The sequence below is a fragment of the Antechinus flavipes genome, chromosome 1, assembly GCF_016432865.1.
Source record: "Antechinus flavipes isolate AdamAnt ecotype Samford, QLD, Australia chromosome 1, AdamAnt_v2, whole genome shotgun sequence".
Taxonomy (NCBI): Eukaryota; Metazoa; Chordata; class Mammalia; order Dasyuromorphia; family Dasyuridae; genus Antechinus; species Antechinus flavipes.
This window is the reverse complement of record NC_067398.1, coordinates 395,858,297-395,874,389: the sequence shown is the minus strand read 5'-3', so window position 1 is coordinate 395,874,389 and position 16,093 is coordinate 395,858,297. Positions and strand designations below refer to the sequence as shown.

General features: G+C 36.6%; 1 long non-coding RNA gene and 1 other non-coding gene across 2 annotated transcripts; both read right to left on the bottom strand.

Annotated features, from left to right (window-relative positions):
* Window positions 1-3,459: 3,459 nt before the first annotated feature.
* LOC127543625 (uncharacterized) lies at window positions 3,460-11,273 on the bottom strand. The gene is made up of 2 exons (XR_007949268.1): window positions 10,761-11,273; window positions 3,460-4,257 (listed from the first exon to the last, which is right to left on the bottom strand). It is a non-coding gene; the product is annotated as an uncharacterized LOC127543625 (long non-coding RNA).
* Window positions 4,369-4,437, bottom strand: LOC127546139 (small nucleolar RNA SNORD123). The gene has a single exon (XR_007949990.1). It is a non-coding gene; the product is annotated as a small nucleolar RNA SNORD123 (small nucleolar RNA).
* Window positions 11,274-16,093: the final 4,820 nt, after the last annotated feature.

The following is a 16,093-nucleotide window of genomic DNA, read 5'->3' as shown; positions in this document are numbered from 1 at the left end:
TCCCCAAAGTGGGGCCTTTGGGTTTGTCAAATTCTAGATTATTATAGTCATTGGCTATTTTGTTTTGTGAACCTAACCTATTCTACTGATCGACTTTGCTATTTCTTAGCCAGTATCAAATGGATTTTGATGACTGCTACTTGATAATATAGTTTTACATCTAGTGCAGCTAGCACCACTTCATTTTAAGCTAAGGTTTTTAATAGGTCTCACTTTGATAGAGGCAATCACTCATTCAGTGATTAAGGCTAGATAAGAAAGAAATGAGGCAAAGGAAGGAGAAAGGAAAGAAAGAAAAGAAGAAAGAAGGAAAGGAAGGAAGGAGGGAAAGGGAGAGGAAAGAAGGAAGAAGGGAAGGAGGGAGTGAGAGAGGAAGATAGGGAGATATCTCCTGATCAAAGGAGATAATTGGAAAGTGCTTATCATAGTATCTGGCACACAGAAAATACTTTAGAAATGTTAACCATTTCTCTTTACCCTTAGAACATTTTGATTCTCTTGTCAGGCTATAAGATCACTAGTAATAGTTTTGGCAAGGAAGAACAAGCTAATAAGCATATATGGGTTTTGGTTTTCTCATTTCTAAAGAAGATAGATTAGATTAGAATAAGGAAATAGAAGACTAAGGTCTGTGACTCAAATCTGGCCCCCCAACTGATTTTTTTTCTATTAATTTGATCCATAGACCATGGTTTGTTGATTCGTGGACTAGACAATCTCTTTTATCAAAATATATAAATCTTTGTATCTTATAGTTTAGTTTTCTATTCTCTTCTTCATCTCCTCTTTTTGCTGACATGTAGAACATCAGCTCTCAATCTTAGAATTAAAATAATTTTGTAGCTATATTTGTCTTCTCATTTACTTAGCTGTTATGAAATAAAATCAAAGCACCAAGAATTTTTTTTTCCATAATGAAACCAAGATTTATATATAGGAAAATATTGAAGTGTGCACTAATCAAGACATAACTTTTTCTTTGTGCCTCTCTGCTAAGTTCTTATGTAGTAGAAAAGATGCTTTGAATACACAGGGTTTTAAGAGGAACATGACAGATATTTAGTATTTCCTCTTCTTGAGAATGTAGAGAAAGAGTACCAATTTGATTTTGACAGTCTAAGTAAATAGCTCTATGCTATTTCATTTGGATATTAACAACCTGAAAGTAAGATCAGTCTGGGCAGGTGTTTTCTATCACAGTTGTTCCTAAACCTGTCCAGCTTGATTGTGGTCTTCAAATTTCATGCATGTTCTGTTTTTGTTTTGATTTGCAGTAGAGTTTGTAATCTCTAATTACTTGGAATACAATTTTTATCTTTAATTATAGAAGAACATTATATCTTTTGAAGGCAATATGATATAGGGACTTCTTGCCTTAGGAATCCAGAAATATGTCACTTACATGGCAAATTGCATTATCACTCTCAGTGTCAATTTCCTCATTTGTAAAGAAATTGGATGTGATAATCTTTAAGGTGCTTCTAAGTTCTGAAATAGAGAGAGTAAACTTTTATAGGCCAGGGTATCCTATGTACAATTATTTGGATCTATGCAAGTAACACTTAATGTGACAACAAAAACCAACATCTGTTTTAAAATATGAGCTTTTAAAAAATGTGTGAATCAGGGTTAGGGATGAGAGAGGAGGAGGTTGAGTTACAATAAAACACCAATGAGTCCCAGAGACAGGAATATATCACTGGTAATTACAAGTTTCTGAGTTATAGCACATTGCCCAAATTAATGCTTTCTTTGTTTATCATAATTTAATATGTTGTCAAAAACCTAGTATTATTATACAACAAAATTCTAATAGAATTATGTAAATTAGCAGGTGCCCACTTTATTGGGTACCTATTTGGAACAACTAGCAATTATTTAGGCAGAGAAATGGTTGGATTTGTTAATGTTATGTGGAAGAGATTATTACGATCAATTATATTTATTTACTTTGAGTGAATACTGTGGTGAAAAGGAAATAGAAGAGGAAGTTATCTCTTACATAACCACATCCTGGGAGCAAAACTCTGTATTTGAAACAGAGATACTAAATATATTTGTTGACTCCTTTTAATGAATTTTGGGTGGGCATGGGCAAATCTATTTGTGTTTGAGGGTATGTGCATTGGAGATATATATATATGTATATTTATATATATATCCATAATACAATACATATATTGTTACTATATTACATATATATACCTTAAAATAGTATATATACTATATTATATGTGCCATGTAACAATATAGCATATATTAGCTAATAATATTAATATAATATACTCAATATAGTACACATTATATATTTCATAATAGTATATACATGATCACATATAATATAGAACAGTACATTACATATATATTAGTATAACATAATATAGAATAAGTTCTATATAACATACACATTCATGCATATGTGTATATGTATAAAAACACAATTTGCAAGTATAATTATTGGGTCAGATCCTTCTGATATATGAAACGTACAGCACTGATAAATGGAAACCTTTCTGAGGAGAACAAATAGAATATTGAAAGACTGGAGATCATGCCACATGAGAGTTGTTTGAAAGCACTTGGGATGTTAATCTTGAAGAAAAGACTACTTGGGGGTGGGGATGGGGTTAGTTAATACTTGTCTTTAAGTAATGAAGGGATGTCCTATGAAAGAATGATTAGACTCATTTTACTTGGTCCTGGAAGGCAGAATTTAGGATCACCTCATGGAAGTGACAACGAAAACTAAGGTTGATGAAAGTGACAGAAAGTCCTGATAATTAGATCTTTCCAAGAGTAGATTAGCTGCTATGGGAGGTAACTAAGCTCCCCTCATTGGAAGTATTCAAACAGAGGCTTGATGACTACTTGCTGGGTGGATTCTTTTTAAAGTATAAGGTAGATTAGATAGCCTCTGATGCCCTTTTCAGTTATAATATTCTTTGTCTGCCTGGCAAATATATATGCAATCATATTATATTATGTTTTAAGTGTGGCTCAAAGTAGGATATGCATCAATGCTTTGCTTGAAGCATGCAAACTCTTCTTTTCACATAAGCATGCTAAATTGATTGACAGGTATCTAATGTAGTATTCCCATCTGCTAGTCTTGGTATCCTTTACTGTCCCTACACTACCATCTACCCAAATTCCTTGTTGAACTCAAAGGAAAAGGATCCCTTTGTAGGCTCTATGAATGATAATTTTTCTCTGTGGAACTAAGAGGAGACCTCATTGTATGGATCATAAAAGAAACTGAGATGCAACATTTCTAATTACCCAGATGATGGGAACCAGTGAATTTTAACTTCCATCCTAGTATAGTTTTTTATACCAAAGTCTCTAGGTTGATTTTCCCTGAATGAGATCCTTACCTTTTCTTCTATTTAACACTTGGTTTTTGTTTGTGTATTTTAAATAGATACACAGTGAAAAGAAAATAAAAGCAACTGAGGTCAATATTTTGAAAATGAAAATTTTAATTTTATACTTCATTTTCACATAATGGTTTTCACTCTCATGATTTGCTTTTGCCTTGTCATATTTTTTCTGCATACTATTTTTGGTATATTATCTTCCTTCAATATCAGTAAATTATACAATACTATCAGCTATTACTTAGTTTTTCCATAAATACCAGGGTTAACAATATTTACATAAAATGTTATTTTGAGTATTTCATTTTTATTTTTAAGAAAAATGAAGACTGCTATTTAAAAAGTAAACTCAATCCATGGAAAAATATCTCTATGACTTACTAATATCTAGAATATCTAGCCTCCTAAGGACACTATCATATTTAAATAAAAACTTTAGTATCACTACTTTTATAGAGCAAGTGTTAATAATATTTGTTGAATGAATTAACTCTAGTATGAAACAGCTGATTATATTGCCCAAATACAAAATTACATTAAAACAAATAAATGAACAAAAAGGAAGGTTGATCTTAGTAAAGAGCATAAAAAAAATGAAAGGGATAATTGAACATCCAAGGATTGCCATAGCATGATATGTGTCTGCTGGCTTGTACACTGGAAAATCCAATTAAGAATTAAATGGCAAAAGGCCACAGTCTTTAGTCTGTGGTTTTTCATAATTTTAACCTAATCTCCTTCCTTCTTTTTAAATATCACAGATATTAAAATTTTTCTTTCATGTCAATCATGATCCAAGGTTGGAGCTTGCTCTCTTGTGATGATCTTCACTCTAATCTCATCTTCGCTTTTCTTCTGAGATGTCAGTTTAGAAAAATCACTGAAATGAAAGTAAAAAGGAACAGAATATAGAAAAGAAAAAATTGGTTAATTATTTCACAGACTAGATAAATAAATGTCATTTTCCATAGGAAAAAAACAATAACAACAAGGTGAATCAGGAAATGGATGGCCTTTTCAAGTCACATGAATCAGTTCCCCAGAATTCATCATTTTCACCAAGTGTATAATATTTCCCCCTTAATTATATTTGTTACTGTCACTATCCATTTTGGAGACACTTCAAATTTTATTTTTTAAAGAGATAAAAATTAATGTTCTTAACCATGAAGCAGTATGGTATAAAAGGGGAAAGCAAAGATTTGGTTGGAGTCTTGAGCCACTACTTGTTAATTGTGTTATGCTAGACAAATCACTTAAGTCATTTCTCCTTTTTTTACTCATATTAAAAATGTGAAGTTTAGATGAGGTGACCTCTAGGCCTTCTACATCTCTAAAGGTACATCTATATTTTAAAATTAAATGTTCTCCTGAACTAGTGTATTCAGAAAGAAACATCTAATGCAGAAAAAGAGTAACTCTTTAAAATTCCTTCTTCCCCTAATTTCCTCCCTTCAAAAGATGGATGTGTGTTAATACTCAGACACACACACACACACACACACACACACACACACACACACACTTAATCGATTTGAAAAATACAGTTAAATGTTGATGTCTTTTATCAGAGAGAGCCATTAATGCTTCATAGTTTTTAAATCTGGTGCTTAGGTTGGCCATTACTTCTTCAGGACTGTATGAATATATTCTTTAATTTACCAAATACATTCTTATAGCAAGTCACTTAGGCCCTGGGGAGAATGAGGATCTACTATAGAGCTATGAACTTACAGGAAGTATGAAATTTCTGACTTTTACATGTTGAGAAGAAAACTTCAGGGGGTAGTAATACTACCTTAGGGCTTTCTATTCAGTCTCCAATTGCCTTTGCAGCTGCTTGACCCATAACAGTTCCTCACACACACACACCTCTTGGGATATTGAATCAGACATACCATTAAAATATTCCAGGCTGATATCTACACACTAGGAGCAGATGCATAATAAATACTACTTTTAGCTTTACATTGCAACAGGAGTGAATGCTTGTTCTTGTGTGGTTGTCTGACACATGGGCAAATCTGAAGGGAATTATGGGAATAGATTCATTGATTATCCACTGGAGAGCCAAACACATAAACACAATAAGTGTAATCTCTGCTCATATACTCTATCAGTCATGTATTTTTGAATACCCACTGAACTCAAGACACCCTTTAGCAGTACATACTTTTAGTGATTGAAAGACAGGACACACTTGAGAGAGGCATTGCTTAGTAATTGAAATTTACTCTCCATTCTTTTAATTGAATCTACAGTGATTATGTTGGTAACAGCCTACACTTAGTTTCATGGTTTGCAAAATGCTTTCACACAATATCACATTTGATCCTCACAATCACCTCTGGAGTAGATAGTAAAATTTTATTTATCCATTTTACAACTGGGGAAATTAAGGCTTATGGAATTTAAATCCAAAGAATAATATAGCTTCTGAATGGAAGAACTAGCATTTGGACTTTTGATTTTAAAGTTAATGCTCTTTCCATTATAGCATTAAGGCACCAAGTCATTTTCAAGGAATCCCATTTAAAAGGTATGACTGCAATTTGTTCCTATTGTTTGGTCATTTCAGTGGTGTCTGACTAACTCTTAGTAACCCTTTTTGGGGTTTTCTTGGCAACGATATTGGAATGGTTTGCCATTTCCTTCTTCAGTTCATTTTACAGATGAGGAAATTAATGTAAATAGGGTGAAAGTGATTTGTCCAATGTGACATAGCTAATATGTGTCTGAAGTCAGATTTAAATTCCAGTTTTCCTGCCACTTTTTCTACTTTGCCATCTAGCTGCCCCATGATTCTAATAATTATATAATTGCAATAAAAGTCTCAATGAGTGGAACTCTAGAACCAACTAGTATGATTGGCCTCAATCCAATTTAATAAAAATTAAGTAACTGTTATGTGGAAGACAATGTGTTAGACTCTGAAGATACAAAGGAAAAATTAGTTTCTGTCCTCAAGAAGCTTACATTTTTTGGGGGAAGTGTTCACAAAATATAAATAGATAAGTATAAACACTATAATTTAAGAAGGAGGGGAATGCAGGTGATTATGAAGATCAGGAAAGTCTCCCATAAAAGGGGGCAAGTGAGCTGATACTTGAAGGAACATAGGGATTCTAAGTGGGAGAAAGGAGGATGATATACATTCTAAAAATGGGGGATAACCTGGATAAAGGTTCAGAGGTAGGAGATTGTTGAGTTTGCCTAATTGCAAGTAGGCCAGGTAGGCTGGAAAATAAAGTGTATGAAAAGGTGTATTGTGATTTTCACAGTGGGGAAAAAAAGCAGAATAAAACTAGTGCATAATGGGGTTTAAATGCTCACAGAAAATTTTATATTTTATTTTAAAGATAATAGCAGGCTACTGAAGATTCTTGAGCAAGAGAGCAACTTGGCCAGATTTGTGTTTCTGAAAGCTTATTTTGATACTATGTAGAAAAAGAGAGGAAAAGTGGCACAGGGCTAGAAAGCAATCTAAGGGGCTGGAAGACTTGGGTTCAAGTCTTGTTACTGATACATAGTGGCTAGGTGACTCAGGATAAGTTACATCACCTGTCAGTGCCTTAGGCAACTCATTAAGAATATACATTTGAGATAAGGTGCTGGCATTATTGGTATTGTTTCTTCATTCAGGATTTCTCCATACCAATGAAATCAGTGGTCTAGTTCACAAACTAATGTAATATTAAAAGAACAGAGTAAATAGAGGGAGGAAGCTATTACTTTAAAGATGTTAGGAAAGTAACATGCTATGATGGGTGGTACTGAGCTTGGAGTCAGGAATACCTGAGTTCAACTCTCAGTAACATTTAAAACTCAGTAACAAATCTCTAGGTAATTTTCTGACTTTTTAAGTTAAAGAGAATGGGTGGACTTTCATTGATGGAGGGAATTTCTTCACACAGGATTTCCCTATGTCAATGAAATCACAAGTGCATTCCCTATTCTCACTTGGAAAATAATTAGGAGCAAGGAGAAACTATAAACTAGAAGTCCAATTAGGAGAGACAATAATGTAGATTAATGTCAGGGTCTGAGATAGAATGGAGCAAAAAGTATTGGAGATCTATTGAAGTGATGGAGTCAATATAACTTGACCACTGACAGGATCAATCATGTTCTTCATGTTTCTCCTGCTATCTTTCTGAACTTTCTGCTGCCATCTATGCTTATTTCTCATTTTCTTGAGGCAATTAGGGTTAAATTCCTCAGGGTCACACAGTAAGGAAGAGTTTTGAACTCAGTTTTGAACTCAGACTAGTTTTGAACTCAGGTCTTCCTGACTTCAGGTATGAGTGCTCTATTTATTATACCATCTAGCTGCACCTTATACTTATTTCTTATATAACATTTTCTTCTCTTTGGCCCTTTCATCAAGAATAGCATTGTAAAAAACAGGCTGGTGTTTTGTAAATAGCATTAGGACTGGAGGTAGAAAAGCTGCAAGTTAGAAGTTATGCTACTTTGGGTAGTTCTCTGAGCCTCAGTTTCTATAACACAGGAAAAAGCATAGTTTTATATCACTCATAGGGCTATTATGAGAATCAAATTCTATACAAATGTAACCCAGAAGGGTTCCTGAAATATCTTTTCTGTTTCTGGACAAGTAATCCTTCCATCAAATACTTTAGAAGACTAAAGGAGAAAGTGGATAGAAAAGAAATGAGAAATTTGTGTTAAAGTAAAAGTGTAAAAAAAAGTTTAATAAAAGTAAATATCCCTTTAAATAAGAGACATAATCCCATCATTGGGGGTGGGGTGTCATAATTAGAATATTGTGAAAATTAAAAATTGCTGATTGGGGTTTGAGCAAAATGTTTAGGATCATTTTCACAAAGGTTTCCCATTATTTGTTGTTTCTAGGAGATAAAGAAAAATAATATCACTAATAAAAATTCTGTTTTTCCATTGGGAATCTGTTGGCCTGTTGTATATATAGATGTAGAGCTGTAATGATCTTATATCCCATCTAATGTAATCTTTTCATTTTTCAGTTGAGAAAACTGAGGCTAAGAGAGAACTCAGAAAACTGGATTAACCCAGTTAATCCAGGGGGAACAATTTCTATGAACACTTCTGGACTTTGTGACTTTAAACTGGCTGTAACCCAAACCTGGAATGTACTCTCTCCTCATCTTAACCTCTTAGAATTCCTAGTTTCCTTAAGTTTTACCTACTACACAAAGCCTTTCCTGATTCTCATACCTGCTAGTGACTTCTTTCTGCCCAGCCTTCATTATCTTTTATATACTTTCTATGTACCTAAGAATACATTATTTCCTATAGGAACTTCTTGAGAGTGGGGACTTTTACTTTTGTTTTTTTCGGTACCTAAGATAGGGACTGGCACAAAGGAGGTGCTCAATAAATGGAGGTGAACAAAATCATATAAGTAGTGTTTCATAGGGGCTGAAAACTATAAACCTTGGATTTAAACTTGCTTTCAAAAACCATTGCTACTAACCCAATTGTGATACAAAGCATTATGGCTCTAAAAGTTGTAATTTTAAGGTTGGGCTTGGTCACATTGCTGATTGCTATATATGTTTTTATATGTTTTCATCAAAACTAGAAAGTATGGTTTTCCTCTGTCATATGAACATGCTTATTACTCAATTTTCCTTCTTTCTCAGCTCATCCCTTTCTAGCGCGCGCACACACACACACACACACACACACACACACACACACACCACATTCCTTCCCCTAAGGAACAGCAGTAAAAGCTCTTATCAGAGCCATAACTAGGGTGGGGCAAGCAGTTTTTTTCTTGCAGTGCAGAATCAATCAAGTTTGGTTCCTATTGAGCAAAAATGTATATTTGCTAGTTTTGTGCTCCTGGGCAAGTCACTTAACCCGGTTTGGCCTCACTTTCTCATCTGTAAAATGAGCTAGAAAAGGAAATGGCAACCACTCCAGTATCTTTTCCATAAAAACCTCAAATGGAGTCAGGAAGAGTTGAACATGACTGAAAGAATTCAAGCACAATAATAATTAGTTAAAACAGGACTTTAGCAAATGGGCTTTTCTCCTTTTCCAGCCCCACCAAACTCTCATGTAAACGATTTATAGATATTCCCAATCATAAGACCATCACTTTGGAGCTGGGAACTTGGAGGTCATTCTTATTTTCTCCATTTTTTAAATGAGAAAACTTAGACCTCAATGTCACATAGAGCCAGAGTTTAAACTGAGAATTGAGGCTATGTTCCAAAACCAGCAAGCTTCCCCTGGGGTGTTTTATCTCTCAAGCCTTGGAGTATAGAATGGCAACATTTGCAAAATTCTGCCATCTCCCTGTCACCATTAAACTACCTGCAAGCTTTGTTGATATCTCTTTTTTATGTGACTATCCATATCCAAATGGAACAGGTTTCAAGAAAAAAAACTCAAGAGCTGCATAAATTAATATGTTATGTATATAAATGAAGTATATATAAATATGTGTATATATATATATATATATATGCATATATGTGTTTATGGTATAGCATGATGTAGATTTTTTTTGAAGTTACCACAAACACCTGTAGACCTTCATTAAAAGTAGGAAGAAACTGATATAAAAGTTGAAATAGTTCAAGAAGGCTATTAAAATGACAACATTGCTTTATAAAGATACATTTTATCCTGGAAGTTTGGATGAGGTTATGTGTGACAAGTTTAAATGTAGATAAATATACTATTTACTTAAAGAAAAAGCCCTTATGTCAGAATATTTGTTAGGAAAGAATGAAGGAACTTTTCACAACGAAGATGTATCAATTTATAAAGTAAAAAGAAACAAAAAACCCTCCTCTACTCACATGCCCACACACACTCACCACAGAAAAGGGATGGGATAGAATTTCAAGTATTTTTTTTTTCTATACAGTTTTAACCTGAGTTTTATCTGTTGTTTATGATAGTTCAAAAAATACTCCCCCCACTCAAGGAAATCTTCAAAGGTAAGGGAAATGGTTTTAAAAGTATGATTATTGATTTCTATCCTTTGGAGTTGAGACTATCTACTTGAATTACCTCTGTTTATTCTTATCAAATATGTTCATTTAACATGTTTATGTTCTTGATTTAACTGATTACATTACTGTAAGAATTAGGAGTACAGTAATGCCGAAATGTACAAGTTCAGGGGCTTATACTTCGAAAAGTAGAGCCCTAACTCCAAGACCTTCCCAAGTTACCCCTCTTAATGCGTTTTTAACTTCCATTTCATAGAATGCATGAGGTTAGAAAGGAGGCAGAAAGAACCAAAAAAATGAAAATAGGAGGTTACTAGGAGCACCCTCATGTTCTAACTACTACCTAACATGCCCTGCTCCTTTACCAGTTCCCCGTTCCCCGCCGTCCCTTGCACAGTAACTGTTACTGTACCTGGAGTGGATGTCTGCAGATTTCGCTGCCTGTAGGGGCCAGAGTGCCACGTCTTAGTGTCTGGCCCTCACTTTCCCGGGACCTTTATAGGGAACTCCCCTAAAAATAGCCCAAGAGAGACACGTCGATAGAGAGGGGGAGGGAGGAAAGGGGAAAAGAAGGCGGGGTAGAGAAATGGGAAAGAAACAATTTTTATGTGGCAGAGGAGGTGAAAAAAAGAAACTCAGCCTAACTCATATATGGGGGGAGGAGAAGAAGCGAAGGAGACTTGAGATGTGTCTGCTTCTGGGCCAACAAGGGGAATGGTCGTGGTCGGGGGCGGGGTCGGCTTGGCCAGGGCTGGGAGAGGGCAGTGATTTGGGGAACCTCCCCCTGCAGGATCTCTCCTGGAGATGGGGTGTTCAGAGCTGGTCCAAGTTCTCAGGTTTCACTCATTCAGAGAGGAGGAGGGACGATAGGGAGTAGGAAAAGGGGGAGGTAAAGAGGGAGAGGAGGAGGAGGAGGAGGAGGAGGTGGAGGAGGAGAAAAAAGAGGAGGAGGAGGCGGCTGCGATGCCGAGTCGCCCCTGCGCAGCTCCAGAGGCAGGGGGTGGAGGCAGCAGCGGCAGGCGGCTGCGGCGGCGGCGGCTGCGGGGGAAGGGGGCGGAGAGGTTTGGGTAGCTAGCTCACAGCTGGACTCAGTGGAGAGAGCTTGGAGTTCCAGAGAGTCCTGGAGAGGGAGTCTGTGAGTGCGAGCGCGAGGGGGACCCCTCTCCCCGGCTCACGCTCCCGGGCTCCGCTTTCCTTCGCGCGCGCGCTAGCTCTCCTCACTGGTACCGAGCTGGTGCCGCTGCTGCTGCGGCTGCCGCCGGCGCCGGGGCTGACCGGCCGGCGGGGAAGCCGCGCGGGGCACGGGCTGCAGCGGCTGCAGCTGCAGCTCCGAGAGAAAGGGGGAAGGACGCTCGCTCAGGGCTTGCTACTGCTGTTCGCGCGGCTGCGGCGTCGCTTTCCCTCCGGCCTCTCTCGGGGACTGTGTTGTCTCCTTGGGGCTGTCCGGCGATTTGGAGATCACCAGCTCTTTTCTACCTGCTGCTCGCCCACGGAACTGGATTTATCACCCAACTTTCCCATCTCACCTGGGCCAAGCAGGCAACTTGGTGCGAGCTTCGTCCCCACTAAAGACTCAGCTACTGATTCCAAGACGCTGCCCCCCGCGCCCCCAGCCCCCCATTGGGGGGGTTCGCGTTTTGGAGGGGCGGGTGGGGGGAGGGAAGGGGACTTAGACCGGGGTTCTTCTGTTTGACTTCCTTTTGTGGAGAGCAGAGAGGACTTACGGAACGTCTACAAGTGCTCGATGACCTGGGCAAGAAGTCGGTACAGCACCTGGTGAGACCCCTTTCTTTCCTCCTCTCCTTGTCCCTGTTGCTATTCCCCTGGTTCCGCAGCTCTACTGCCCTGTTTCAAGGGAGGGGGGGAGAAAGAGAGGATCTCTTGTACTTAAGGCGGGGGGGAATTGATGGGCTTCTGGCATGTGAATAGCATCAGGTTGTTGAGGATAGTCTAGGGAGGGAGACTGGAGCTTGATTCTTGTTGAACGGGTCATCATTGGAGCTTCTAGAGGTGCTGAGATTTCTTGGCAGCGGTGGACAACAGTTCCGCTACTCAACTGGTTATAACTTAGTTTGCCATCCTATTCTTTAATGTGCCTGTGCCATGTAGTCAGAGGGAAGAGTGAGGTGTCTCTGCTTCTGTCTGTCTGTCTGTGTGTGTGTGTGTGTGTGTGGGGTCAGTGAATGCAGTGGCAGTGGGAAAGAAGAGACTCACTAAGAGAGGCTTTTGCAGGGGCAGTGGGAATGCGAATTATCACTGATTTTTTGCAAGCCTTCCTTAAAAGGTGCTGGGTTTAAAGAAGACAAGCAGAAGGGACAGATAAAGGTTTTTAAACCTTCTGAGTTACATGATTCCTTAGCCTCTTCTGGAAATAACTTTTTCTTAGACTGTTTGAAGGAGACTGCTGGAGAATATGAAAAACGTGTTTAGTTGGGGATCCAAGGGTTGTAGAAAGACTTGAATTCTACTAAGGAAATGGACAAGGCTATTTCTTAGACTGGAGGCAGAAAAGTGTTGAGAGTTCACACTGCTACGAGATGATGATGATGATATACGTTTCTTATTAAAAATAGTAAAGGGATGTACATGGGATAGGGTAAGGGAGCATTTTTTCTTCCTGGGATTTTTCTCTGGGACTAGTTTTGCAGTGTCCAGAGAATTTTCATTTACTGTATTTTTCATCTCCTCTCCCCATCCCTCCCCAACACGATCTGCTAATACAGTTTCAAAAGGAATCTTAAAATCTGTCTTTCTAGTAGGATTGGAAAACGATTTAGTTAGAAGGGGGAAATAATCTCTAAATGAGATTTTTAACTCTTTTCCCTTGCAAAGACTTCCTTCTCTAGCTAGTTTTGTGTACTGGAATTTCAAGGTTCTGATGGGATTTGGCGGGAAGCGTATCCGATCCTTTCCAAGACTGAAAACCATTTGTTTTACCTGGATGCTGCTGATAGAGTTGAGAATTAAACTTTTCATTGACTGCTAGGCCTCAGGATTTCCGGCAGGAGGCGCTGAGAGCGAGCTCTCTGCCTTTAGAGAGCCTGCTGTGGCGCTTTTGGTAGAGACATCAATAAGCAACCATATTGAGGGTCACTGTCGGAAAGGGACAGAGGGCAAATGCTGCAACTGTTTCATATTAAGGAAAGACTTCCTTGTTAATCGGAGAGAGCCATCAGAAACTGCATATAGAAGAAAAAAAGGGTGGTGTCTTGAAATATGCTTTTTTAGATTTTTTTTTGATCTTGATGCATAAAGTCACAGACTTCTTGTGTGGGCATAGTTTGTAAATGTTGTTTTTCCTCAGAAATAAATTGAAATTCTATCAGTAAAATGTTATGGTAAGGTTTCAAGATGAACATCCACGAGAGAGTTGAAAATTAATCAGCTAGTACTTCTTGTGCATATTTAACGTTTACCTGTACAGATGACATTTAGAAGTTGGAAAGAGTCTTATTATTGGTTATGGTTGGTCACAGCAGTCCTGTTACTGATTATTTTTAATGGAAGATTTAAAAATATGCAGTTGATTAATATTAGTGCATTGATGGAATTACTAAAGAACAGGTTTGAAATATTTTTGATGGGAAAATGTAGCTTTGTATTTAGCATATTGCTTGGTTATCCTTAAAGAAGTCCTTATGAGTGACTACATGTAATTACAGTGAAGAGAATCTGTCAAAGAAAGTTGGTAACAGATTTTTAGTTTGTGGACAAATGGGGTGCTGTTTTGGTCAGATGATTCTCATTGACAGAAATATTTAATCACTTTATTAAAATACAGCTGGGATACTTATTTAAATGCACTACTGCAAAAAGCTCAACACATACTCTTTAAAATGTTGTACTAAAGTTATGATCACATATATTCTTTTCTCCATATTTTGCTACTTTCCCCAAGTATATACAAGACTGCTCAAAGTTTCTAAAGATTTTTGAGGAATTTTTTTTGTCCATTAAAACTACATTTAAAGAGTCAGTTATCTTAACTACATCTCTTCAACCTAGTCTTTAAAAAATGTTTGTGATTGAATAGTAGCTCATCCCAATAATTTTGTCATTGGACTCAACAAGTCTGTATGTTTGCGTAGTGACTACATATATATGTTTACATTTTAATTGTTTGTCTTAAGAAAACAAATGAAAGATGTGATCATAATCTTTTTATGACTTTTACTAAAAGGGACCCTCTCACTTAGTTGTTTTAATAGTGAACAGCTGCAAGACCCCTGCTGAGAGAAAAGCTTTTACACTCTTGGGTGGTAAAGCTTGTCTTTGTCAAAGGGGATTTTGAAATGTTGAGAAGTGCATTAGGATAAAATCTTGTTGTAGTTCAGCTGCATTTTCCATTTCAGACTGTTTCTTCATATTGGCATACAATAACCTCTACAGTCAAGTACCATAAGGTTTGAAGCCTTTTTCCAGTGGGTGTTTCTTAAGAGATGGGCAGGAAGCATAATGTCAAAGATGTGATGGAACCATTGTCACAGAATAATTTGCAGACTATTACTAGAGTGTCAGAAAACTGTCTTTTGACATTTATGCATAAAACAGTTTATTAACTTGGATGATCTTTTTCCCTCTTCTTGTTTGTCTTATCATTAGAATTAAGCTTTGTCTATTATTGGACATACCCTAAAATATAGAAAACAAAATTCTGGAACCCAAAAGTTAAAAGACACAAAAGGATCATAATATGAAACAGTAGAACTCAATCATCAACCTCAGTTAAATTATCAAAACCTGCCACAAGGAACTGCATTGGATCACCAGTTTAAAAAATGTGAGTAATATAATGCATTACTAAATTAATTAGATTGAAGTATCTCAGAATCAAGATTGTAGTACTTTGTAAACGATAATTTGCACATAGCTGTACTAAATTATACTTGATTCTAAAAGTCTTGATTCTAAAATTACATTTTCATCTTTTCATATTGGAAATTTAAAAAGTTGCCATAGTTACTTATATACATTGGTAGAAGGCTTTTATAATTATAACACAGATGTGTCAAGGAAGTTCTTATTTTTAGTGCTAAATAACTATAGAATATAAATTAAGTTTCTATTCAACTCTTGAGTTAGACAAAAATTTCTAATTTGGGAACTGAATTTGTCTCTGCCTGTAAAGAAAATTATTAAAGAATACATTTTATAAACTTAGCTAAACTTTGTTTGCCACATTTAACAAATATTTTCCAGTAGCTTTTTTGTCACACACTTAGCAGTTTTATTGAATCATTTGCTAATTTTGAAATTATTTTATCTGTTGAACTGCAGAAATGACCTGCATTAAAAGGAGGCAGCAATCTGATCGTTCATATTGCTTTCAAAATTGATGTGATCATGCAGCTCAAATAAGCCAGGAAAGAAAGATCTGAAAGGAAAAAGTTGTTGTTGTTTTTTAAATCAATAAAATAAGAATTTATTAATAGTCAGCCATCTTGCTAGGTGCTATATAATGGGAGAGCAAATAGAGACAGAAATAATTCTTTTGCCCTCAAAGAGCTTATATTCTATTGGGAAGATGTAATAGCTAGTACACTTAAGATATATACAGAACTATTGGAGAAGACACTGCTAAATTTCACTTGTTAATTTTTGTGTTATGTATTTATCAAGTACTGGTTAATTCTAGAACCTATTCAATATTTGACTAGAGAGAGAAATCTAAAGTAGAATACCAGTAGAGGAATCTGAAATCTCTAAGATTTCCACAATAGATTTTTTGGCTTGGAAACTAAGAAA